The following is a 26,509-nucleotide window of genomic DNA, read 5'->3' as shown; positions in this document are numbered from 1 at the left end:
ACAGGGGAACTACAACAGAGCAAGTGACCCTTTGCTCAAGCCAGTGACCTTGGGCTCAAGCTAGTGAGCCTTGCTTAAACCATATGAGCCTGCACGTAAGCCGACGACCTCGGGGTTTTGAATCTGAGTCCTCCGCATCCCAGTCTGACAATCTATCCACTGCGCCACTGCCTGGTCAGGCTGGTTTTCTTGGCTTTTTTTTTTTTTTTTTTTTTTTTTTTTAAGATTTATCAATTTTAGAGAGGAGAGACAGAAAGTGGGGAGGAGTGGGAAGCAACAACATATAGTAGTTGCTTCTCATATGTGCCTTGACCGGGCAAGCCCAGGGTTTTGAACCAGTGACCTCAGCGTTCCAGGTTGACACTTTATCCACTGCACCACCAAACGTCAGGTTCACTAGAAGACTCTTATATATGCTCTGACTGGAAATCAAACCCACAACCTTGGTGTATTGGATGATGCTCTAGCCAACTGAGCCGTCTTTCTTTTTTCTTTTCTTCTAAAGTTGCAGCACTTTAATTGTTCAGATTGCTTTCTCTTATGTGCCTTGATAGGGTCGGGGCCTCAGTCAATCCAGTGACCCCTTGCTCAAGCCAGCAGGTTTAGGCTTCAAGCCAGCGACCTTTGGGCTCAAGCCAGAGACCATGGGGTCATGTCTATAATCCCACACTCAAACTGGTGAGCCTGCGCTCAAGCCAGTGACTTCAGGGTTTTGAACCTGGGTCCTCAGCATCCCAGGTCAATGCTCTATCCACTGAACCACCATCTGGTCAGGCTTTAAAGATTTTTTTTTTTTTTTTTTTTTTTGTATTTTTCCGAAGCTGGAAACGAGGCAGTCAGACAAACTCCAGCATGCGCCCGACCGGGATCCACCCAGCATGCCCACCAGGGGGTGACGCTCTGCCCATCTGGGGCGTCGCTCTGTTGCGACCAGAACCATTCTAGCGCCTGAGACAGAGGCCACAGAGCCATCCTCAGCGCCTGGGCAAACTTTGCTCCAATGGAGCCCTGGCTGCAGGCGGGGAAGAGAGAGACAGAGAGGAAGGAGAGGGGGAGGGGTGGAGAAGCAGATGGGTGCTTCTCCTGTGTGCCCTGGCCGGGAATCGAACCCAGGACTCCTGCACGCCAGGCCGACGCTCTACCACTGAGCCAACCGGCCAGGGCCCAGGCTTTAAAGATTTTATTTGTTTATTTTACAGAGAGAGGAAGGGGAGGAATGAGAAATATCAAGTCATAGTTGCTTCATTTTAGTTGTTCATTGTTTGTTTAATGTGCCTTGAAAAGGCAAGCCCAGGGTTTCAATCCAGTGACCTTAGCATTCCAGGTCAACACTTTATCCACTGTGCCACCACAGGCCAGGCTCCAAGCCATGTTTCTTAATCTCACCTTCCAAATCTTAAAATTCTGAGTTTAGTGGGCATTTTACGGAGACTGCTATACATAGGAAAGTTGTTGAAATTACAATAAGGTGCCCTGGCTGGTTGGCTCAGCGGTAGAGCGTCGGCCTAGCGTGCGGAGGACCCGGGTTCGACTCCCGGCCAGGGCACACAGGAGAAGCGCCCATTTGCTTCTCCACCCCTCCGCCGCGCTTTCCTCTCTGTCTCTCTCTTCCCCTCCCGCAGCCAAGGCTCCATTGGAGCAAAGATGGCCCGGGCGCTGGGGATGACTCTGTGGCCTCTTCCTCAGGCGCTAGAGTGGCTCTGGTCGCAACATGGCGACACCCAGGATGGGCAGAGCGTCGCCCCTGGTGGGCGTGCCGGGTGGATCTCAGTCGGGCGCATGCGGGAGTCTGTCTGACTGTCTCTCCCTGTTTCCAGCTTCAGAAAAGTGAAAAAAAAAAAAAAAAATTACAATAAGGTACTGTTTGCTGAAAGCTAACTGGTTCTGGTTCAACCCATTTCTCAGATATGAAACAAATTAAGTTTTATATTAATTCAAATTGCTCTTTAACCTTACAAGAGTTAATGAAGAAGGGTCTATCTCATGTCCCATGTCCCAGCTAACTGGCTTAAATGGAAAGGGATATACTTATGAAGACCAATTTTGAGGCCATGAGGCCAGCCAAAATGAAAGGCCCATCTGCAGAGCAGGCCATGATGAGACAGGCCTATGGGTGAGAAGGCAGAGAACCCTCAGCTTCCTAAGGCTTAGCCTTCTATTACTACCGTGTCCAGTGTGTAGTCCCAGGACCAGCAACAGCAGAGACACCTGGGGACTTGCCAGAAAAACCAAGACCCTAGGGTTCAGTCTTGGTCAAGTTCTGAGACCATTCAACCCACTGCACTGTTCCAACACCACCCTCCACCTTCTGAGCCCTCCATAGGAAAACTTAGTGAAGCCACATTACACAGGGGGTCTCCTCCTCCTCCTCCTCCTCTACTTCTACTCCAATCTGGCTTTCACTCCCCACCATGCCACCTGGGACATGCAGCCCTTAAATTTACAAGAAGGTGCCCTGGCCGTTTGGCTCAGTAGTAGAGCGTCAGCCTGGCGTGCAGAAGTCCTGGGTTCGATTCTCGGCCAGGGCACACATGAGAAGCGCCCTCCCCCTCTCCTTCCTCTCTGTCTCTCTCTTCCCCTCCCGCAGCCGAGGCTCCACTGGAGCAAAGATGGCCCGAGCGCCGGGGATGGCTCCTTGGCCTCTGCCCCAGGCGCTAGAGTGGCTCTGGTCACAACAGAGCAACGCCCCAGAGGGGCAGAGCATCACCCCCTGGTGGGCAGAGCGTCACCCCCTGGTGGGCAGAGCGTCACCCCATGGTGGGCGTGCCGGGTGGATCCCGGTCAGGCGCATGCGGGAATCTGTCTGACTGTCTCTCCCCGTTTCCAGCTTCGGAAAAATCAAAAAAAAAAAAAAAAAAAATTACGAGAAGGCTTCTCATCCCTTTCACCTGAGTCCTCCACAGCGCTCTAGGCAATTGACACCCCACCTGCCGCCCTTACCTCTCGGCGCGGTGTCCTCCCATCCATGCACAGCCCACAGCACCCACAAGAATTTTTTTTTTTTTGTCTACAGCATCCATTTTATTTTATTTATTTATTTATTTATTGTATTTTTCTGAAGCTGGAAATGGGGAGAGACAGTCAGACAGACTCCCGCATGCGCCCGACTGAGATCCACCCGGCATGCCCACCAGGGGCCACGCTCTGCGCACCAGGGGGCGATGCTCTGCCCCTCCGGGGGGTTGCTCTGCCACGACCAGAGCCACTCTAGCGCCTGGGGCAGAGGCCAAGGAGCCATCCCCAGCGCCCGGGGCATCTTTGCTCCAGTGGAGCCTTGGCTGCGGGAGGGGAAGAGAGAGACAGAGAGGAAGGAGGGGGTGGGGGTGGAGAAGCAAATGGGCACTTCTCCTATGTGCCCTGGCCGGGAATCAAACCCGGGTCCCCCGCACGCCAGGCCATCGCTCTACCGCTGAGCCAACCGGCCAGGGCCACCCACAAGAATTTAAATGCTATTTATGACTTCAGACTGGACTCCAGGCCAACACACTTAAAAGCCAACACTTGAGCACCTGGCTGTCTTATGTCCTCTTTGAACTTCCAACGTTCTAAGCACAGCTCTGAATTTCTACTGAACAGCCAACAAGTCTGCCCCATCTGACCTCACCTTGGTGCACAACATCACCACTGCAGAGTCTACAAAGCAAACACTGAGGAGCCACCCAGCTCCCTTCCTCTCCCACATCCCATGTCCTGCCCGTCAGCATCTGCTGGGCTGACTTCCAAGGTACAGGCCATCTGCCCATCTCTCCCACTCCCTCAGGCCCATCTTTAGCCAGGCCACCCATTTCTTCTCTCCAGTCTCCTTCAAATGGCTGTCTCTATTCCCCCTTAACAATGTTCTTCATTTGGTAATCTAAACAATCTTTTAAAATTCACATCTTGTCACTTCCTACTTAAAATCATTCAATGGATTCCCAACGCACCAAAATACATAAATAGCCCAAACTTTTTTTCAGTATGTTAACTACAAAACGCACTTCCACATCAGGGCAGGTCTGAAAATTAAAGAAGGCTCTGACCAGCTAGAACCCTGCTCACCAGGCATAAGGTGACACTGTCCAGGCAAACTGGGCTGGGTGACCAAGGCCTTCTCCCAGGCACCAGGCTTCAGTCACCCGCTTCCCTCTTTGGCTACCGCTGTTCTCCACCTGAAGTGCCAGGCTCTTCACCTACCTGGTCCTTCTCCTCCTTCAGGAGTCATCTGCTTAGACAGGCCTCCCCAGCGACCAACTGTGTGCTCCTTCACCCAGTGCCACAGCACTCACCACAGGGTCTGAAGTCTGCTTATTCCCTAGGTCAGTGTCTTCCCACGAGAATAAAAGATAAGCCATTTCCTGTACTTACACACCATCAAGCATGATGCCTTGCTCAAAGTAAGTATCTGCAAATACCTGTTGAATAAAATGAAATAAACTGATGCCTTCAAGGAGTTCATTTCTGGCATCTGCTCCACAGCAACCTTGATATTCACAGGACATCCTAAAGCAGGCAATTCTAAATGGCATGCAATGGAGAAAAAAAATGCAAATTCTTTGCGCTTCCTCCCATCAACAGCCAGAGTATATTTCCTTATACATCCAGCCTGGCTGAGCCCTAAAATTTGCTTTGAGCATACGCAGCAAAGGGGATGTTGTGCCATCCTAAGCCTTCCTAAGCACAACTGTAAGAAGCCTAGCAACTTCTGCTCGGCCATCTTGAAATTCAGCCACCACCAGCGGCCTGAGCGAGCCTGGTGGGGAGGTCCCATGGAGGGGAATGAACATGCAGGTGAGTCCAGCCAGGAAGCACAGAACCAGCCTATCTGCCAACCGACTGCAGCCAAGTGCGAGTGCAAGCGTAGCCATCACCACACAGACCAGAGGGTCCTCTGAGCTAAGCCCTGCCCAGCTGACCATCGTGAACATATGGTTACTGTTCTGAGTTATTCATCTGGGGTGGGGGCGGGGGGGTTGAGCTTGTTATGCAGCAGTAGATAACTGACAAACTGACATAGGCCAGGACGGTATTTTTTAAACTGCAAGATGAACGCTAATTTCAGGGTTCTTCACCTTGGTACTGCTGACACCTTGGGCTGGCCAGCTTCTGTTACCCAGCAGCATCCCTGGAGCACACCCCAAGTTGGGACAACTACAAATGTCTCCAGACAGGCAACAGTGGTGATAAGACACAGGAGTGGAAGGCTTCGGGGCACTTCCCCAGGGAAGAAAGGCTTCTCTGCCCTGGGGCATCCTCTGTGCCTCTCCTCATTAACTGCGCATCTGGATTGGTCTGTACGCTCCTTTCCTCCTCATTAGTTCCCAAAGGACAGTTAGTGGAATGGGTATTGGCAGCAGCCTCTACCTATTCCTGTGAAAATTACCCACAGGGAAACGTCACTCGTCTTTCCCCACAAACAAAACAAGACACATGTAAAGAACAGAAAGTACCTGCCTCCTGCCCAGACACTCAAACCCCGGACCCTGCGTGGGTGCCAAAGACAACAGCAGCAACACAGAGTTGGCTAAAACTGGCCAGCACCCAAATGCTTTAAGTCCAGCAAGTCTAAGAAACATTCATATTAAAAAAGAAGAAAGGTGGCCCTGGCCGATTGGCTCAGTGGTAGAGCGTCGACCTAGCGTGCAGGAGCCCCAGGATCGATTCCCGGCCAGGGCAAACAGGAGAAGTGCCCATCTGCTTCTCCAACCCTCCCCCTCTCCTTCCTCTCTGTCTCTCTCTTCCCTCCTGCAGCCAAGGCTCCACTGGAACAAAGTTGGCCCGGGAGCTGAGGATGGCTCCGTGGTCTCTGCCTCAGGCGCTAGAATGGCTCTGGTTGCAACAGAGCGACGCCCCAGATGGGCAAAGCATCGCCCCCTGGTGGGCGTGCCGAGTGGATCCCGGTTGGGCACATGCGGGAGTCTGTCTGACTGCCTCCCCATTTCCAACTTCAGGAAAATACAAAAAAAAAAAAGAAAGGTAAAATAGTTAAAAATAAATGTGAATAGCAAAATTCCAATTCTATATATAATATAAATCATTCTTTTAAAGTATACATTTATTGTCAGAAAGGCAACGACTGCTAAATAGAAGTTCTGAATAGACTTTAATTTCCCAAATTCTCATCGCCCTTTCATGGAGACTTCTCATGCCCCCAAATTTCTACCATTGACAATCCAGATGCTTGGTCCAGGACTCTGCTATCCAACATGGTAGGTATCGGCCACATGTACATTTTAAGTTAATTGTATTAAAAACTTTATAAAACTAAAAAGTCAGTCTCTCAGTCACATGAGCCACATTTCCAGTGGTCAAAGGACTAGTGGCTACCATATTGGATAATTAAAAGTTCATAAAACATTTCCAGGCTCTGGCCCATTGGCTCAGTGGATAGAACGTTGGCCCTGCATGTGGATGTCCTAGGTTCAATTCCCAGTCAGGGCACACATAAGAAGTGACCATCTGCTTCTCTCTCTCCCCCTCTCCCCCTTCTCTCTCTCTTCCCCTCTCGCAGATAGTGGCTCAATTGGTCTGAGCATTGGCCTCAGATACTGAGGATAGCTCAGCTAATTCCAGCATTAGTCCCAGATGGGGGTTGCCAGGTGGATCCCACTCAGGGTGCATGCAAGAGTCTATCTCCCCTCCTCTCATTAAATAAACAAATAAAACGTTTTCATCACACAAAATTAATTCTTGCCCTGGCCGGTTGGCTCAGTGGTAGAGCGTCGGCCTGGTGTGCAGAAGTCCTGGGTTCGATTCCTGGCCAGGGCACACAGGAGAAGCGCCCATCTGCTTCTCCACCCCTCCCCCTCTCCTTCCTCTCTGTCTCTCTGTTCCCCTCCCGCAGCCAAGGCTCCATTGGAGCAAAGATGGCCCGGGCGCTGGGAATGGCTCCATGGCCCCTGCCTCAGGCGCTAGAGTGGCTCTGGTCGCAGCAGAGCGATGCCCGGAGGGGCAGAGCATCGCTCCCTGGTGGGCAGAGCGGTCGCCCCTGGTGGGCGTGTCGGGTGGATCCCGGTCGGGCGCATGCGGGAGTCTGTCTGACTGTCTCTCCCCGTTTCCAGCTTCAGAAAAGAAAAAAAAAGGAAAAAAAATCAATAGAGCCTGACCTGTGGTGGTACATACAGTGGGTAGAGCATCAGCCTGGGAAGCTGAGGTTGCAGGTTTAAAACCCTGGGCTTGCCCAGTCAAGGAACATACAACAAGCAAGCAATGAACTCAAGTGAAGTAACTATGAGTTGGTATTTCTTGCTTCTCCCCCTCCTCTTTGTAAAATGAATAAAATCTTATTTTTTTTTATTTTTTTGCATTTTCTTTTGCATTTTTCTGAAGCTGGAAACAGGGAGAGATAGTCAGACAGACTCCCGCATGCGCCCGACCAGGATCCACCTGGCACGTCCACCATGGGGCGACACTCTGCCCACCAGGGGGCGATGCTCTGCCCATCCTGGGCGTCGCCATGTTGCGACCAGAGCCACTCTAGCGCCTGAGGCAGAGGCCACAGAGCCATCCCCAGCGCCCAGGCCATTTTTGCTCCAATGGAGCCTTGGCTGCGGGAGGTGAAGAGAGAGACAGAGAGGAAGGTGTGGCGGAGGGGTGGAGAAGCAAATGGGCGCTTCTCCTGTGTGCCCTGGCCAGGAATCGAACCCGGGTCCTCCGCACGCTAGGCCAATGCTCTACCGCTGAGCCAACCGGCCAGGGCAATAAAATCTTTAAAAAATAAAATAAATACATCAACAGAGTCAAAAGATGTATTTGTTATATAAATAATACACATTTCTCAGTTTTTAGAATCAATATACCAACAATAGAAGGTAAGTCCCTAAAAGGGTGCTCTGCTGTTAAAAAAAAGAATTATTTATCCACTGACTTGTTCATCTCAACAATTCTGGAAGCCAGTAAATTATGTTAAAAAGCCAGCGTTCGGTCGTCCTGGCATGCAGGAGTCCCGGGTTCGATTCCCGGCCAGGGCATACAGAAGCGTCCATCTGCTTCTCCACCCCCCGCCCTCTCCTTCCTCTCTGTCTCTCTCTCCCCCACCTGCAGCCAAGGCTCCACTGGAGCAAAGTTGGCCCGGGTGCTGAGGATGGCTCTGTGGCCTCTGCCTCAGGTGCTAGAATGGCTCTGATTGCGGCAGAGCAACGCCCCCTGGTGGGCATGCCGGGTGGTTCCCGGTCGGGCACATGCGGGAGTCTATCTGACTGCCTCCCCGTTTCCAGCTTCGGAAAAATACAAATAAATAAATAAATAAATAAATAATAAAAAGCCAGCGTTCTCCAGGTGCGTGAATAGATCCTGAAGCAGGAGACTTGGTGCAGCGACTGGCAGCTCAGCGCCCTTCTTCAGTGCTGGCTGTATGTGACAGGGAACACAAGAGGTCACTTCCAACATACATTTGAAGAAAATGTAAAGAGGGTATGTTGGGCACCACTGGTTTACAAGCACATTTTACATGCCTTGCCCTTCAGTGTTAGGCACCACAATTCTACTGATTCCCAGGAAAAGCTCCTCCTTTCCCTTCTCATCTCTGGGTCTATAGCAGCCACCCCCAAACCCACATCCCATCAGTGGTTGAGTGAGTTCAACCAACAACCTCCTGCCTATTCTCAGGAAAACTGCCCAGAAGCTTGGTTCCCCGTTTGGTGGCACTTCCCCCTTCCCCACTCCAGTCCTGAGCTTCCTAATGGACTGATGGACACTTTCAGGCATCTGACTCAGGTTAGAGAACTAACCCTGTCCATATAAACAGCTTCCTTGGTGTGCCCTATGACTCCAGCTTGTGCTAGTCAGGGAGAACCAGAGACGGGCCTCACAACTGGGAAACTATAACTTAAGGTGAATGCCATAAAGTCAGTAAGTGGGGCCAATCAACACGGTCAAGAGCAGCAGGGATGACTAGAAAAGACTCTCTTTAAAGATGACACAGGCCCTGGCTAGATAGCTCAGTTTGTTAGAACATCTTCTCGATACGCCACTGTGGGTTCAATCCCCAGTCAGGCCACTTACATGAACTGACCAAAGAATGCATAAATAAGTGGAACAAACAACCAACAAATTTGTGTGTGTGTGTGGCTCTCTCCTCTCACTCGCTCGGGACTTGTTAGGAAAGGTGAAATCAGGATTGCACCTGACAAGACCCTGAGGTTCAGTTTCGGTCAAATTGTGAGGTGAAAAAAGGGGAGAAGACACTCAAGCTGAGACCGAAAGCATGAGGGGCTCAATGGTGTAAACAGCAAGAGGAATGGAGATGTCAGGTGGGCTGATGGAGATGAGTCTGGAGATCAGAAAGGCTGGGGCACAGACATAAATTTGAGAATTGCCAAAACTTCCAGTAACCGCATGTAGCACAGACAAGAACAGGTATACGACCACCTAACAGGAGCCCAAAACCCACACAGAAATGTGAGGCAGAAACGTAAGGCAGGAAAGAGAAACCTGCAAGAAAATCGAGGACAGACAGCAGTGCAGGAGCACCAACAACTAAGGGAAGATTGTTTCAAGAGGGTGAGCTGGTCAACTGAGTTCAATGTCAAGAGGCAGAATATGCTCAAAACAAAAACATTTCAGAGAGTTCTCTCACCTCCCAATCAGAAGTAGAGGCACTCACAGACAAGGACAATGGAAATGAGACAGACAGAGACTCTCAAATGGACTTCCATCCCCAACTCCACAATGACCGGAGAAGCTCAGCTCTAATCCTAAACTTTGGTTCTGTGAGACATCAAAATCCTCACAGGACACCTACCTTTTCTGTGTAAGTTCTCTTAGCGGCTCCTTCCACCTGCTGTGAGGCATTCTTTTTTTTTTTTTTTTAAGATTTCATTTATTCATTTTTAGAGAGAGGGGGGACTGGGGGAGGAGCAGAAAGCATCAACTCCCATATGTGCCTTGATCAGGCAAGCCCAGGGTTTTGAACCAGTGACCTCAGCATTCCAGGTCGACGTTTGATCCACTGCACCACCACAGGTCAGGCCGAGGCATTCTTTTTATAAGCTTGGATGTGAAGGGGAAGGAAAGACATGGGAGACAGCCAGGAACACAAGAACAGGGACAACAATGCAGCTCCAGGTAACTGCTGTAAGTTGAAAAGTGTCCCCCCAAAATTCTTGTCCATCTGAAACGTGTAAACATGACTTTCTTTGGAAAAAGGGTCTTCGCAGGTATAACTGGTGTCCTTTTAAGAACAGAGAGGGGAAATCCATGTGACAACAGAGGGAAAACCTGGACTGCCAGCCACCGCCAGAAGGCAGAAAGAGGCCTCGGAGGGAACTGCCCTGATAACACAGGGACTTCCACGTCCAGGCCCCAGGACATTTCTGCTGTTGTAAGCCACTGTTTGTGGTCACCTGTTATAGCATCCACAGGAAACCAACAGAGTAACATTTCAGAGCCAACCAGAAGCAGTACCAAGAACCTACAACAGTACCACGAGCCTGGGGGGCGGCAGGGCGTGTGGGGTGTGGCTGAGAGCTGAGAGAAGCCAGAAGTCTGGATTGTAATGCTGGACCTAACTTTTCAGTTCTCACGCCATGCTTAGAATGAGGCTGTGATCCTATAACTATCCTGAGATGAAAAAACCTGGGCTACAGGTATTACATCACTTGCTCAAAACCTCAAAGCTGCGCATTGGCAGAATCAGGAAATCAGCACTGGGCAAAGCAGCAGCACTAACCTGTGACCAACGTACTTAGTGATGATGGGTGACACTCAGAAATACACACAACATGGAACAAAGCAGAAAATAGGAAGTGAGAACAATGTAAATACAGTGTGGTACCCAAGGTGGGGAAATGCTTTATGCACATAAGCCTGAGGAATACAAAAGACTAAAGAAAAACAAAGCACAATCTTACGTGGTTGTTTCCTAAAAGGGAAATTACACATTCCCCCCTTACTTTTATATTCCTAACTTTCTGCAACATATTAAACATTTTTATTACCTAAATGCAAAAGTTAGAGATAAAAACTGAGACAATAAAACAGATTTATTGAAGAGAACAGCTTTGTAGAATAACACTGGTGGCTCAGGAGGAAGAAAAACAAGGTCCTCCAAGGATGACCACAAAAGGGACAGAGGGAGAACTGAAAGTAGGAGATCGCCTGTCCAGGAAGTTCAGTTTTAAAGAGAAAAACAAGAATGGAGGCTGAAAAAGAAACCAAGATTTGAGGAGGTGGGTAATTTTAATAAGACTTGGGCCTGTTTGGAGGCAGAAGAGATGCCCCCGAGAAGAATGTAGACGGAATGCTTGGTAAGTACACTCCTGTGTGATAGAGGCCTCCTTCAATAAGGAAGAGGCAGATGCAGAGACGAAAGGGGAAAGGAGAGGAGCTCACGCAGAGGCCCATGGTATGATAACTAAAAGCACAGGCCTAGAGGGAAACAACTCTAGATCAAACATGGGTTTCATTGACTCCTGGCCATGACCTTGACTAGTTACCTTACTCTGTCAGTTTAGCCATCTGTGATATGGGGCTAGCCCTGGCACCTGCCTCAGAGTTGATGTGCGGGTAGCACAGTCATCACATGTTCTACCCTGGTGTTTGGTATAGCAGGCACCCAGCAAACACAAACTAATACCATTGGGATCAACAGGCCAAAGTGCAAGTTGTCTAATACCAAGGGAATGCTGGGTGGAGGGCCCACAATTTTTTATTTTTCTATTTTTTAAAGATTTTACTTATTGATTTTAGAGAGAGGAGAGAGAAAGACAGAGGAAGGAGCGGGAAGCATCAACTCGTAGTTGCTTCTCATATGTGTCTAGACCAGGCAATTGCGCCTGGGGTTTCGAACTGGTGACCTCAGCATTTCAGGTCAGTGCTCCATCTACTGCACCACCACAGGACAGGTTTGAGGAGTGGCCAAGTTTGAATGAACTTATTCCAACAGGCAAATCTTGAAGTCCTCTGCCAACAATTCTGTATAGAAAGCCTAGGCCAAGGAGAGTAGCAGCCACTCTCAGGGACCGCTTATTTCAACTCCAGGCACAGTTCTGCATTGGGGCTTCTCCCTCTGCCCAGGTAATTGTCTGCCTGCTCGTCCTCTCACCTCCTCCTGCTCTCTCAGCTCAAACGTCTCCACCACCCTTTCTAAAGAAACCCCAGCCATCTCCCTGGCCCCACCAGCCTTGCTTTCAGGCTGGCCCATCCCACCATCTGAGAGATGATGCTCCTCCCAGCAGGGCAGGGCTGGTGTCTCCTCACTGCCTGTCACCAGCCTCTCCCTGGCACTGCTCCAGCCTTGAATAAGCATTTTATTGACAGAACTTCTTCCCCTTCACAGGCTCCTTCCCCTAAGCACCTGACAAAGCTCAAGCTGTCCAATGAGAGCAGGACAGAATAGAGCCTCCCTCAGTCACACATGCCCTGCACCCCTTTCTTTCACAGCTTCCCGCCCCTCATGGATCAACGGCCCTGGGCAACCTCGACCACTGACTCCTCTGTCTGTCTCTGACTCAGCTGCACCTGCCACAATGACTGCTCCCTCTCCTCTCAGAAACCTCTCTGTAGGCTCTGGAGCACTGGAGCTTGTAGTCACCTCTCCTAAGCTCCAGTGCTCATCCAACTTCTGATCTCGTCTTCATGAGCTACTCTCCCTCCGCCCAGCCTTCAGTGCCGCCCCTTGGGCTGTCCCAAGGCCTCCTCTCAAGTTTCTTCAATCTTTAGAGAATCTCTGGGTTCTTCTCCCCAGGAAAAGTAACTTTCTGCAACTATCCAGTTGCACACGGGGGAGGAGCAACAACACACCAGATCAGTGCACTACAGCTGAGAACCTGCAGGGACCCTGGGCCAAGGTCTTGACACAGCCTAGTGGATTTAACCACCACACTGCTTTCCAAATCAGTGCTTGGTCTCGGGCCTTTACATTCTTTGTGTGTGTGTGTGGGTGTGACAGAGAGAGACAGAGAGACAGACAGAGAGAGGGACAAACAGGCAGGAAGGGAGAGAGATGAGAAGCATCAATTCTTTATTGTGGCACCTTAGTTGTTCATTGATTGCTTTTTCATATGTGCCTTGACCAGAGGGCTACAGTAGACCAAGTGACCCCCTGCTCAAGCCAGCAACCTTGGGCTCAAGCTGGCCACCTCGGGGTTTCAAACCTGGGTCCTCCACGTCCCAGTCTGACGCTCTATCCACTGCGTCACCACCTGGCCTTTACATCCTTAATGACTGAGGATCCCAGCGCTTCTGTTTACAAGGTTATATCCATGAATATCCAGTGCATCAGAAACTGAAAGAGACTTTCAAAAATTGTCTAATAACCCTATTACATGTTACCATAAATAACATTTTTACAAAATAAGGAGAAAAATAATTTGGTCAGAGGAGCAGCAACATTTTACAGGTTAGCATCCTCTCTCTGTTAGCCTCAGCAGGAGAGCAGGATCTCACATCTGCTCCTGCATACAGCCAGTCACAATATTTTGTTTTGGTGGAAGTACATGAGGGAAATTCAGCTTCACATAGACATGAAGTTGGAAAAGGCAGGAGTATTTTAACAGCCTTTTCAAATAAGTGTGGCCAGTCTTCTTTGATATTATAACACTATGTCAATTTTTTGTACTGTTACAGTAAACTATATGGCCTACTTCATTCTCGCCTTTGGACAATCTTATCAACTTGTGAATTAGTAGCATCAGATGGCCATTTGGAAAGTATCAGTTCACTAAATTAAGCAGATCTTCTAACATGCTGACACACTTCATTATATAATATTAAAAAGAAACATTTTGTTAGCATTACCACCTATCTCCTAAAGAGTCTGGAAGTCTCAGAAAGCTGTCAAGCTCATGGTAGCAGAGCCAAGTTTTCCAAAGTTTTAATTTCCATTTGAAAGCTCAAATTTTAACACTGCTAACACTGTCAGTCATTTTCCTTGAAGTATTTGGTTTGCTTCGTTCATTTACAAGAAAATACTTGCCAATACCCCTGCCTACATTAGCATCATTCTGTCAGCTGTCCTCTCAACACCGAGCAACAGGGCCACGGCCCGAGACTGCCACTGCATCCATCAGTGCTGTGCCCACTTCCCACGTTGTCACACAGACAAGAAAAAGACAGGGACTCAAAGCTGACATGCACACCATTAGTTTTTTGTTTTTTTTTTTCCTGAAGGTGGAAACGGGGAGAGACAGACAGACTCCCTCATGAGCACGACCAGGATCCACCCGGCACGCCCACCAGGGGGCGATGCTCTGCCCCTCCAGGGCGTCGCTCTGTCCCGACCAGAGCCACTCTAGCGCCTGGGGCAGAGGCCAAGGAGCCATCCCCAGCGCCAGGGCCATCTTTGCTCCAATGAAGCCTAGGCTGCGGGGGGGGGGGGGGGGGGGGGGGGGGGGGACAGAGAGGAAGAGGGGGAGGGGTGGAGAAGCAGATGGGCGCTTCTCTTGTGTGCCCTGGCCGGGAATCGAACCCGGGACTTCTGCACGCCAGGCCGACGCTCTACCACTGAGCCAACCGGCCAGGGCCACACCATTAGTTTTGATTGCTCTATCAGGACATTGGGTTAAACTGCACTCTTTCACAAGTTCATGGGGGTGAAGAACAGTGTAACTACAATAACACTGTAAGTGGTTTGACCACAGCTTAAAGAACCAGCAGTCTTATCCACCACAGCGTTCATGCCACAGAAGCAAACACCATCTTAACATGACTGAGAGGAGCGCTGATCCCTCATGGAACCGGGGTGGGGGATCTCAGTGACACCCCAGCGTGCACAGGTCATACTTTGGGACTTCTTGCTCTAAGTAGTGGTCACTCCCAAGACTCCAATCACCATTTAAGTACTGACAACTCCAAAATGTCTGCCTCTATCCAGACTGCTCCTCCACAGCACCACGTTCCAGTGGGCAGTCAGTAATACAACTCTCTGCTGGACACCCTGTCAGGGCTGGTAATACCACAGTGAAGCAAGCGCCTCTATCCTCGTGGAGCTGAGAACTAGTCGGGGGATCACACTAAGGCAGGGGTTTCCAAACTATGCCCCGCGGGCCACATGCGGCCCCCTAAGGCCATTTATCTGGCCCCTGCCGCACTTCTGGAAGGGGCACCTCTTTCATTGGTGGTCAGTGAGAGGAGCATAGTTCCCATTTAAATACTGGTCAGTTTGTTTATTTAAATTTACTTGTTCTTTATTTTAAATATTGTATTTGTTCCCGTTTTGTTTTTTTTACTTTAAAATAAGATATGTGCAGTGTGCATAGGGATTTGTTCATAGTTTTTTTTATAGTCCGGCCCTCCAATGGTCTGAGGGACAGTGAACTGGCCCCCTGTGTAAAAAGTTTGGGGACCCCTGCACTAAGGTCTAGGAAGACAGCAAGGTGGATAATGGAGATTAATGAGATCTGAGAATGTTCTGGGGAGGGGCTATCCGTTCTGATCCTCTGAAGAACTCTGCAGGGGAAGGAAGTAGAAGTGCAGGGATGGATGCACCCTGGAGGTGGAAACACATCCTCAAGTCCTGAAACCTAATATGCATAAATAATCATCTCGCCACCGAATGCAAACCAGCCACCCAAATGCCCAGGACAGAAACCTGTGGTTCCCTACTCCTTCCTTATCTTCCATTCAGCCAACAGGTCGTCTTGGCCACCAGTTTTACCATCCTGCCCAGAACCCTTCCTCTCCACACCAACAACCCATCTGGAGTCTGCCCACCGTATCCCTCTTCTGAGCACACCAATCACCTCTCTACAAGCCCTTTAAGGCTTCCCAGAACCCTCGGGTGAAAGTGCAGAGTATTTCCCAAGACTTCTGCCCTCTCAGTTTCCACGTCTCACCACCCTCCAGCCCTACAGAATGTCCATCCCCAACAAGCAGTCATGCTCTCCTCCACCTGATATAGGTTCATGAGCACCCCCCCCCCCCCCGCACCAGACACTGTTCAGAGTGCTGGAGAGACAAAGTGAAAGGACCCAACTGGCTGCTGCATATAAACACTCAGACCATGTCCTCAGCCAGAAATACTCCTTCCTTCCCCCCAGCCTCCACCTGCCTGCTAGGCGGGCTCCCACTGCAAGACTCACCAAGTCTCAACTCAACTCTTTCCCTAGGAAGCTATCGCTCTAGAATAGGTGAGCAGCCCCCACGACTCACTGGCCTTGCATTTCCTTGTGTCTGCTTGTCAGGCTCCCCATTAATCTATAAATTCAGTTGGGCCCTGGGCAATGCCCCTGCTGTGACAACTAATAGCCTTAGCACCCAGCAGAGAAAGTACCAGAATGAGCATTTGTTAAACAAATTTCCAGTACAGTATTTATGAGACTATATGAAAAACATTTCATTATCCTGTCACTGGCTGATGAATCAAGAAATGCTAAAAAAAAAGGTTTTGTGACATTCAAAAAATTCAGCATCTTAACGTGGTAAGTGAAATCTCTAAAAAAATAAACAATTTTTACCAGTTTTAAAAATGAATTATAGAATCAAAATTACCCTCAAAGGGTAAAGAAAGCCTTTTAAGAGAACATGCAAGCGAAGACTGGGGAGAAAGTAAGGTCAAATAAACAACAGGGATTTGCAAAGACAGCTATGGTACACATCCACACCCTGAATATTCCTCTGGAAGCATCAAGAAGAAAACAAATCTCTCAGGAAACTGCTTCTTATGACATTAGCTAACATTATCATAGTGAAAGCAAGGCCACTACTTACACAAGGGTGCCACAGACCGGGTGCTGCTCAAAAGTGCTCACATACTGCAACCACCCCAGGAAAGAGGGGCTAGCATGCCTGTCTTACAGATGAGGACAAGAAGTCAAAACACATCCAAACCAGCAAGTTATGTTACAGAAATGGGTTCTAACACAGACACTTGCACTAACAAGTAAATTTCTCTCCCTCCCTGGAATTCAATAAATTTTAAGTTCCTATGACAATTTTTTTAGTAACCTACTGTAGAGGTTTTAACACTCTCTTGTCTAGTTAGTAAAGAGTCCAGGATTTTTTAAAGCTTTATTAATTAGAACTCTTACACAAATCTATAATCCTGGGAATATATTTTTTCATTGCCACAGGACTGAGTCAGGAGACACAGAGACAAACATAAACACACATTTACCTACAAGTAAGCAAGAATATGTTCAACCAATGCCCTCAGTGTTCCAGTGCTGATAGATTTTTTTAAAATACACTAAAATACACAGTATTTCCCCCTTGATAAAATGTGTTACTAAGCTTGGAGCAGCTAATTATTAAATCATAATAATCTTTGGCCAGGTAGCTCCATTGGTTAGAGCATTGTCCCGATATACCAAGGTTTGATCACTGGTCAGAGCCCATAGAAGAATCAACAAATAAGCCCGACCAGGTGGTGGCGCAGTGGATAGAGGATCAACCTGGGATGCTGAGGACCCAGGTTCAAAATCCCAAAGTCATCACTTTGAGCATGGGCTCACCAACTAGAGTGCAGGGCCGCCAGCTTGAGCGTGGGACCACAGACATGACCCCATGGTAGCTGGCTTGAAGCCCAAGGTCATTGGCTTGAGAAAGGGGTCAGTCACTGGGGCTCAGCTAGACCCCCAGTCAAGGCACATATGAGAAAGCCATTAATGAACAACTAAGGTGCCACAACTATAAGCTGATGCTTCTCATCTCTCTCCCTGTCTGTCCGTCTGCCCCCCACCTCTAAAAAAAAAAAACAAAAAAACATCAACCAGTAAATGTACAGTTAAGTGGAACAACAGATCAATGTTTCTCTCTCTCTCCCCCTAAAAATCAATTTTAAAAAATTTTATTTATTCATTTTTTAAATAACCGACTGGCCTGTGGTGGCACAGTGGATAAAGTGTCAACCTGGAACGCTGAAGTTGCTGGTTTGAAACTCAGGGCTTTCCCAATCAAGGCACATACTACAAGCAATGCATGAACAACTAAAGTGAAGCAACTATAAGTTGTTACTTCTCTCTCCCCCCCCTCCTCTCTCTGTCAAATCAATAAATAAAGTCTTTTTAAAAAATTACAATTATCTTTTGTCAAAAGCAATACAGATTTAAGTGAATAATCTCTTAAGAATTACCTTTGATAATCTTGACTTGGTCTTTTATTTTCTTATTGTTTTTCTTTCTATTGCTTTGAGAGGGAGAAATGGAGAGAGACAGAAAGACAGAAAAAGGAAGGAACATTGATCTGTTTTTGTTTCTATGCTCTGACTCGGGATCAAACCTGCAACCTCTGTGCATCAGGACGATGCTCTAACCAACAGAGCTACCTGGGCAGGGCTTGACTTTGTCTTTTAAATCTTTTAGTTTTTGGAAATGGCTTTTCCCCAGAATTGTAATTTAGTAAGTCAAATAAGGAAATACTCAGGGGCAGCTTTCCTACCATTGGAAGCCAGCAGCAATTTCCATCAATTCGCGTGAATCTTACTGTAGGCACTGCAAGGAGAACAGGCTGAAAGGTTTAAAACAGGCACTCTATGATTCCCTCACCAAGTCAATCATCTAAAGCAGTGGTAGTCAACCTGGTCTCTACAGCCCACTAGTGGGCGTCCCAGCTTTCATGGTGGGCGGTAGCAGAGCAACTCAAGTACAAATAAAAAAATTGATTTAACTATATAGTAAGTTGTTTTATAAAGATTTGTTCTGCCAAACTTAGCGAAAATCCAACATAAAGTACTTGGTAAGTAATTATTATTTTTTTTTAATTTTTTAATTTTTTATTTATTCATTTTTAGAGAGGAGAGAGAGAGGGAGAGACAGAGAGGGAGAGAGAGACAGAGAGAGAGAAGGGGGGAGGAGCTGGAAGCATCAACTCCCGTATGTGCCTTGATCAGGCAAGCCCAGGGTTTCGAACTGGCGACCTCAGCATTTCCAGGTCGACGCTTTATCCACTGCGCCACCACAGGTCAGGCAGTAATTATTATTATATATTTTAACTTGCTGTAACTCTGCTTTATACATTTTATAAAGTAAAGTTACTTCCCTAATTTATAAATCACCATTACTGTGGAACCAGTGGGCGGTTAGAAAATTTTACTACTAACAGAGATACAAAAGTGGGCAGTAGGTATAAAAAGGTTGACTACCTCTGGTCTATAGCTTGCCTAGAGTTCTTAACAAGAGGTCTGAGGCCAAACTCATAGCTTTAAAAAAGAGTGCTACTCTGTTCCTTTTGCAGAACAGCCCATGTGATGTTTCCTTTACTCAGTATCTACACATTCTCCACAAATATTTGGACTGTTTCTTTCTTCCAAGACTGTCATACATTCAGTTTTGTAAATTATGTCTCTGATCTGTTTCAATTTAGTGGGGTTTTTTATTCTTTTTTTTTTTTTTTGTATTTTTCTGAAGTTGGAAACGGGGAGGCAGTCCGACAGACTCCCGCATGCACCCGACCGGGATCCACCCGGCATGCCCACCATGGGGCAATGCTCTGACCATCTGGGACATCGTTCTGCTGCAACCAGAGCCATTCTAGTGCCTGAGACAGAGGCCACAGAGCCATCCTCAGCGCCTGGGCCAACTTTGCTCCAATGGAGCCTTGCTGCAGGAGGAGAATAGAGAGAGAGGAAGGAGAGGGGGAGGGGTGGAGAAGCAGATGGGCGCTTCTCCTGTGTGCCCTGGCCGGGAATCGAACCCGGGACTCCCGCACGCCAGGCTGACGCTCTACCACTGAGCCAACCGGCCAGGGCCTCAATTTAGTTTTTTATCCCCTCATCCTACACCTTCACTAAACCAAACACTTAACTGTCTACTTCTTAATTTCTCTACTCTGATCACCGAAGGCAAACCTAAAGTCAGAATTTATACCAAGGTTAAAAAAATTCTAAACCCTGTAGTTCAATGCCTTACTTGACTTACGCTAAATAGGTTTCAAAATAATACCGCATGCCATATGGTCAAGCCTAGATAATAAAATTGAGACTATCTATTACCAATCCACTAATGCTGAAAGCCAAGTCTGCACACAGTAAGAATTTAATCCAATTTACAGAGCAACAGGAGCCAAATCTTTTGGGCAGAGAAAAAAAACAATCCAATAATGAAACTATAATAAATGTTGCCAAATCTGCTTATCTGAAATAAAATTAACATCACCCATGAAAGTATTAGCTAAAAAGCCACCTGTGGTAGGTAAGTGTACAGATACCCTGAAGACCTTTCTCAAAGATATTTGAAGAAATACAACTTTTCCAATCAAACCAGTGGACAGAAGACAAATCAAAGTCTTAACTAAGTATGAAAAAAATTTTCTTGAAAAAAGGTTTTACTTTAAAAAAAATTATTCTGAAACTTTTAGCAGCCTTTTAAATCTCTTTTGAAATTAAAATTAAATCAGGAAATTCACTTCCCTCAAAATAAGGATTTTAAGATACCAAACAAAAAGAAATCTTTATTAAGGAATTGTTGTTAAAGGGCATTCTGTGTAGTATTTGTACGCTGTGAACTCAGGTATCATACAAGTATGGTTTTTGTCTGGTGTGTGCATTCATGTAAGAAAATGTGGACTCCTGAGTCAAAACTGCAGATTGAACAATTTCCTCTGCAAGCACTCTCTCGAATCATCCCAGCAGATGACATGTAGCCCTAACAGGGGCCCTGAGCAGGGAGAACTGGGAGTGAGCTACAGGCTCCATTATAAAACTTAACTTGGCTTTCCTAAACTCTCACCTTCTAAGAAAAACGTGTGGCACTTGAATCGCCTGTGAAACCAAAGCCCTAACGGTGGGTGTCTCAGGAAGACAGAGGCCTGGCTGTCCAGCCTCCCACAGCAACGGGAAATGTCCCCCGCAAGATCCTGGCAGGATCAGCTTCTCACCCTTACAGTTACACCCACTTCTGGACAGCTCTAATTGTTACAAAGGGAAATTCAGCCAAAAGCTACCACCCAGTTCTGCCCTGTGAAAGTGCTCACACCTATTTTCATGGTAGTGGCACCAGCTTTGTCACCAGCCACAAAGCCAGTATTAGTGAGGAAGCAAAAAAGGAACTGCCTGTTTGCTTTCTTTTTGCAATATGTACCTTCCAGAAGAATCCAGAATAGACCTTATCCATCTTACTAGAAAGCAAACTAAATTCTTACTTTTGAATAAAGAACCCTCCACCCTTCAAAAAAAGACAACTTCAAATTAGAAAACAAGAAGTCATGCAGAAATCTTATCTAAGATGACGCTATACAGACCTTATCCACTATCTAAAAGGAAATGTCTCACAAAGCTTATACTTCCATTTATTTGCTAATCGTGAAAAGTAATCTATTTTCTTAATTAATAATCTATCTCAAAGGGACTCAACGATCAAACATTTGAGACCAGTGTTATCAGATAGATAACATGAATACAAAAGAAACCCCACCATCTTCCCCAAACCGAAACGATGGGTTAAGCTGTCTGCATGTGTACGTATACACTCAGAAATCTACACTTGAACTATAAGTGCCCAATTCCCCCCCCCCCCCGCCAAGATAAAAATTCACATACATCCCTCTCTTCCTGCAGTACACGGAATCTCCCAAGAGCTGCCATAAAGAGGAACTGAGCGGATAAAGCGAACATCAGAAATGCTGATTACCTTTCGGATACCCACTATCCATTCGCAAGGAAAAATACGGGAGGCTCTTCCAGTCCGAGGGCTCAGCCTCCGCCCGGGTGGAAGTCTCAGCCCAGCTCCTCCCTCCGCCCCTCACCCCGCGGCCACGGAGGAGCCCGCACGGGCCCTGGCCCGAGGCGGACACCACCCCCTCGGGTCGTTTCCTCCCTCTGCCCCAGCCGGGTCTTCCGAAATAACGCACAGCGAGCCCCCAAACACCGTCGAGGCAGGAGAGGGTCCGGGAGCGCGCGGCGCTGACAAAGGCGGTGGCGGCCGCGCCATCTTGTCGCGGGGCCTGGACTCCCGGCCATTCATTGGGGCGCGCAAGGGAGGGGGCGTGGGGACCCCGGCCCACCCCGGCCCTCGGGGCCTGCCCCGCGTCCACCTCGCGCCCACCTGCCCCGCACGCGGGCTCCGCGCGGCGCGAGAAAGAAAGGACACAACGGGGCAAGGCTGGCCGTGCGACTGGCTGCGCCTCTCACTTTTCGGTAAAAAAACGAAGACAGCCCCAAAACCGCTCGTTTTCCTCTTGCCCAGCACGGCTCCTCCGCTCCGGCCTCAGATCCCCCGAACGGGGCCCCCGCTTCCTCATTTCATCTTCTCATCACACCCCCCCTTCACCGTGTTGTTCACCAAACCCCAACTTCAAAGTCGCCAGGAAAGGGGGGCATGCAAAACACGACGGCCCCCCGAGCAAAGGACGGCCACCCGCAGCCACTGCGGAGCCCGCGCCGCCTTTGTTCTCGCGGCCCGGCCGGCCCGGCGGGGTGGGGGTGGGGGTGGGGGGCGGCGGCAGCCCGGGGGGCCGGGCCGGGGTCCTCGCGCGCACACCCAGGACCCCGACGCTCCCAGCCCCCAGAACCGGGACCGCGAACCCCAGATCTAGAAGCCAGGACCCAGGACCCCGAACTCGGACCGCAAGCCCGGACCCGGATCCCCCTGGACAGCCCCGGACCCAGGGCCCCTGAAGCGAAGCCTGGACCTGAGACAACGGGCCGCGGACCTCCGCCCCGACCCTGGTCGACGCCCGCAGGGTCCTCGGCCGCCCCCGCCCGCGGACCCCACCCGGGCGGGGCAGGAAGACGCGGCCCCGCGTCGAATGGGGGTGGGGGCGGGGCAGCCTGGGCGGTGACGGCGGGGGAACCTGGGGAGAAGCAGGGGTCCGGCCACCGGGAAGGAGCACCGGGGCCGAGGGACCGGACCGGGCCGGGGCCGCTGCGCTCACCTCGGCGCTCGTCCCGCCTGCCGCGCCCGCACCCCACCGCCTCGGCCGCCGCTCCGGGAGGTGGTCGCGCTCGGGCCGCTCCGCGGGCGCTGCGGCAGATGCGCGGCGAGGCTCGGTCCGGTCCCGAGGCGGCTGCTCCACTCCGCGCCCGCGCCCGCCGCCGCCGCCGCCGCCTCCGTCCGCCCTCAGACGCCTCCAGCCATCGATGGGCGCGGCGGCCCCTGTCCGCAGCCTCGGGAAACCCCACGGCCGCGTCACCACGCACGCCCCGGGCGGCGCGCACGCACGCGCGCTTCCTCCCAGCGCTGAGTCCGCGCGCGTGCGAGCCAATTAAAGGCGCCGTGCAGCGCCCTTGTGGACCGGTTTCGTGAGCACCCCGCCCCTGGTGTCCCGCGCCGGGCTCTGCGCCCTAGGAACCGGCCTTGGTTTCTCGCTAACGTGGGGCTGCCCACTGCGGACCAGCTCGGTTTCCGACCATGCAGGCGTGGGTGGAGGCCACAAGGCGGATCCGGGGTCCCGCCTCGCCTCGCCGGGGCACCCCGAACCCAAGCCCCGCACACACGCATCGCACCCTGCACTCTCGTTCCGCACAGGCACCGGGCACCCTTCCCCGCACACCTTACACGCGTCGCCTTCCTGGCCGACCCTAATGCCTGCGGGTTCCTCCGTCTAAGGAGGCGGCCAGCGGGGCGCGCGCAGGACGAGCTCGGCCTCCAGGACGCCCCGCTGCGGTGGACAACGGCCCTCAGGTGCCCGTGAGGCTCGTGCAGCTCGGGCAGGTGTGGGCAGTGTGGCGTCTGGTGGTCCTGTAGGGACTGGCCACCTGGGCACGGGGGAAAGCGCCAGGAAGAGAGATGGTCAGCCCGGCAGACGGAGCTGAGAAGTCAGCGGGGCAGCTGAGGATGGAAGCCCCCCCCAACTCACCCCCAGGTGGGAAAGGGGGGAAAAGGCCGGGATGGGTAAGAGGTCTGCAGCCTGTAGTTTCCTGTGCAGGTTTCAGTGGAGCGGGCCCACCTCCTCCACTACCTCCCGTCTTTTCAGCTGACTTCTGGCGCCCAGTTCCCACAGCACCCCACCCGCCTACCTCTTCACTGCCCCAGCCTGCAGTCCGAACCTAAAAACGGCCTCTCACCGCGCCTCAGCCCCCTGCCCCGCCCCCACCAGGCTAAAGGAGACTGGGGACAGAGAAGCAACCCAGCTGTCCCCTTACACAGGGCCACGCCCGCAAGGGGCCTGTCATCTCTCTCCTCAGCCCTTTCCTTTTTTTGTGTATGCCTAGGGTGGCCCTCCCAATCCCACATGGAACCTATACCTTCCCAGCCATTTCAGGGCTATGCCCCTGTCACTGCTCCCTCCCATTACCCTGGTCTTCCTTTCAGCACACCAACATGTCCCCATCATTCTAGCAGCCCTTTATCAAGTCCTGGCACAGGGTGCTCCAGGCTCACCTCAGGCCCTCCCTGCCCCAACCCTGAATTCTCAGCCATTTCTCCGAGGAACCACCATGGTTCCTTATAGTATTTAGGAGCCAGGAGCTAGGCTCTGGGTGTGCTTTCTGCTACTGGGATGTCATCGCCTATAGTCCCTGTCAATGGAAAAAGAGAGGGAACAGAACACATGTATGTACACACACAAACTACCCCCCAGGTAACCAACTTCCCCATGATTGCTGACACCACACACCCCTCACCCCACAGGGACTCTGACCTCAACTGAGCCACAAGGGTCCCCACCCCAGCAGGGAGGAAGGTTCATCTTCATCAGCTGAGCAAAGAACTGAACTGATTTCCTCCACTGCTTAAAACCACTGGCAGTTCCCATCACCCCCTCCCCCAACCTGCAAGTCACTCTGCCCTTCTCAGCACTGTGGCTCTTCTGTACTCCTTAAGCAAAGGCCACAACTTTCAGGAGAAAGGGGTGGAATAGGAGGGGAAGGAGAAAGGAGGGTAAAGGAGGAGGGGGCAGATGGGGATGTGGATGGAGGCAGACCAAGCAGCAGAGCAGGAGGAGGTGGAGGAAGGTGATGAGGGGTCTTGTGGAGTCCTCTGTGCTGTGGGGATCGCAGGAGGCCTGGGGGACCCTTGGAACCCCCACCCAAGGGCCATGGTGGGCAGCAGGGACACTCACAGGTCTGGCCCAGGGCTCTCCTGCCCCCACTATCATCCCGGTCAGGCTCCTCCACAATGACAGCGGGCTGGATCACTATCCACCCCAGGCATCCTGGGATATCAGGTGCAGCCCTGGTGCCCCAGCTAATCTGTAGGTGTGCAGGGTGTGACGGGGCCTTCCCTGGAACTTGCCCTGTGGCCCCAACCTGAAATCTTCATTTATGTGTTTATGGATGGGGTGTGAGGGGCAAAGTTGAGGGGAAAGCAGGAGGGAAGGAGTGGGGACCCAACTCCTTATTTCCAGGTCTCCTGTGCAGCCAGGGGCCTCATCCTTCTCTGATGTGCACTGAAGGGTCCCAGGCATCCCCTCCCCACGCCCGGGCCAGTTCCCATGCAGTAGGTCCCTCTGGCCTTGGGGACACATGCCTTGGGATTAGGTCAGCTTTTAGGAATGAACCCATAGGAGCTTCCAGCTTTTCAGCCAGGGCCATTTGGACCTCTGGGGTCTGAAGGACACTGTGGGAACCCTGCTCTCCCTGACCCCACTCCCCTCCTGCCCAGGCCTGTGCAGTTTCTGGCCCCCAGCTTCTGCCCGGCCCCCACCTCCGTGTGGTATAAATCAGGTGTCCATAGTGGATCAGGGGAGAGCTCGTGCCCAGCTAGCCAGGAACCCAGCTTCTGATTTCCCAGCCACATACTGTCGCTCTAGAGACAAGGGGCTTAAAGACCAGCCTGTGGTCCCGAGTCCACAGCTGCACCTGGCCAACTGGAACCAGCCCAGAGCCAGGTCAGCCGGGCAGAACAGAGTCTACGAGTGAAGGAGGTTGCCCAGGTACCTGGCTGGATGCCAGACCTTTGCTAAAACCCCCGGGGGGGTGCAAATGTATAATTTAGATGCTCCCCCCCACCCCATCTGTTCTTTAGCAGGAATTGGTCTGATGGAGAGAGAGGTCTTTTTAAACATGAATTATTTAAGCAATCTGTGCACACAAGCAGGACCATGCCCACCCGGGCCACGCTTCAAGCCTGGCTTTGAAGGATCTCAGAGCTGTGGGGGGGGTGCTCCCCGCAGGGTCTGTCTGCTCTCTGTCAGCACTGTCTGTTGCTCCATCACATGATCAACCTGTCCCCGCTTCCAGTAAGTGAGACGGGAGCCTGACCCTGCCTCTGAGCCCCAGAGGACAGAGGATGGGGGTGGAGGTAGAGGAAGCAGAATGTAGGTAATCCAGAAGAAGCGTTAATTAATTCCCGCAGGCTTCCAGAGGCTGGGTTTGGTGACAAATGGGGTCAGAATAGTGAGGCTGTGGCTCTTCATCCCTTCTCTCAACAGAGACTGAGCACCAGGGGTTGTACGTGTGTCTGGACAAGGGACAGGTCTGCTAGGAAGGGTGTGGGAAGAGCTGGTGGGCAGCTTTAGGTGGGCCACAAGGGGCCCCTCCTCCAGCAGGGAGAGGTAGGTTCCCCTTCATCAGCTGAGCAAGGAACTGAACAGATGCCCTCCTCTGCTTAAAACCACTAGCAGTTCCCACCCACCCCCAACCTGCTGATCACTGCTCTCCTCAGCACTGGTGTGGCAGGCAGTAAGGAAGCAATCAGAGCGTGTGGGTGCTGAGGAGGGAGGGAGCTGGTGGCCTCAGTGCCCAGAGAAGGGTCAAGGCAAGGCCCTAAGGTGGGCATGG

At 50.7% G+C, this 26,509-nt stretch overlaps 1 protein-coding gene across 5 annotated transcripts in view; it reads right to left on the bottom strand.

The window, feature by feature from the left end:
• GNB1 (G protein subunit beta 1) overlaps positions 1–24,913 on the bottom strand; it is a 94,636-nt gene extending 69,723 nt beyond the window's left edge. For 3 of the 5 annotated variants that reach the window (XM_066270667.1, XM_066270672.1, XM_066270670.1), the window contains exon 1: positions 22,723–22,945. The gene's annotated coding sequence lies outside the window, so the exon portion shown is untranslated. Of the gene's footprint in view, positions 1–22,722; positions 22,946–24,849 lie in introns of those variants that run through there. The other 2 variants (XM_066270668.1, XM_066270673.1) reach the window with 2 other exon arrangements.
• Between the last annotated feature and the right edge of the window lie 1,596 nt (positions 24,914–26,509).

Source organism: Saccopteryx bilineata, chromosome 3 (genome assembly GCF_036850765.1).
Source record: "Saccopteryx bilineata isolate mSacBil1 chromosome 3, mSacBil1_pri_phased_curated, whole genome shotgun sequence".
Taxonomy (NCBI): Eukaryota; Metazoa; Chordata; class Mammalia; order Chiroptera; family Emballonuridae; genus Saccopteryx; species Saccopteryx bilineata.
The sequence above is the reverse complement of the archived record's forward strand: the minus strand, read 5'-3'. Positions and strand labels throughout refer to the sequence as shown.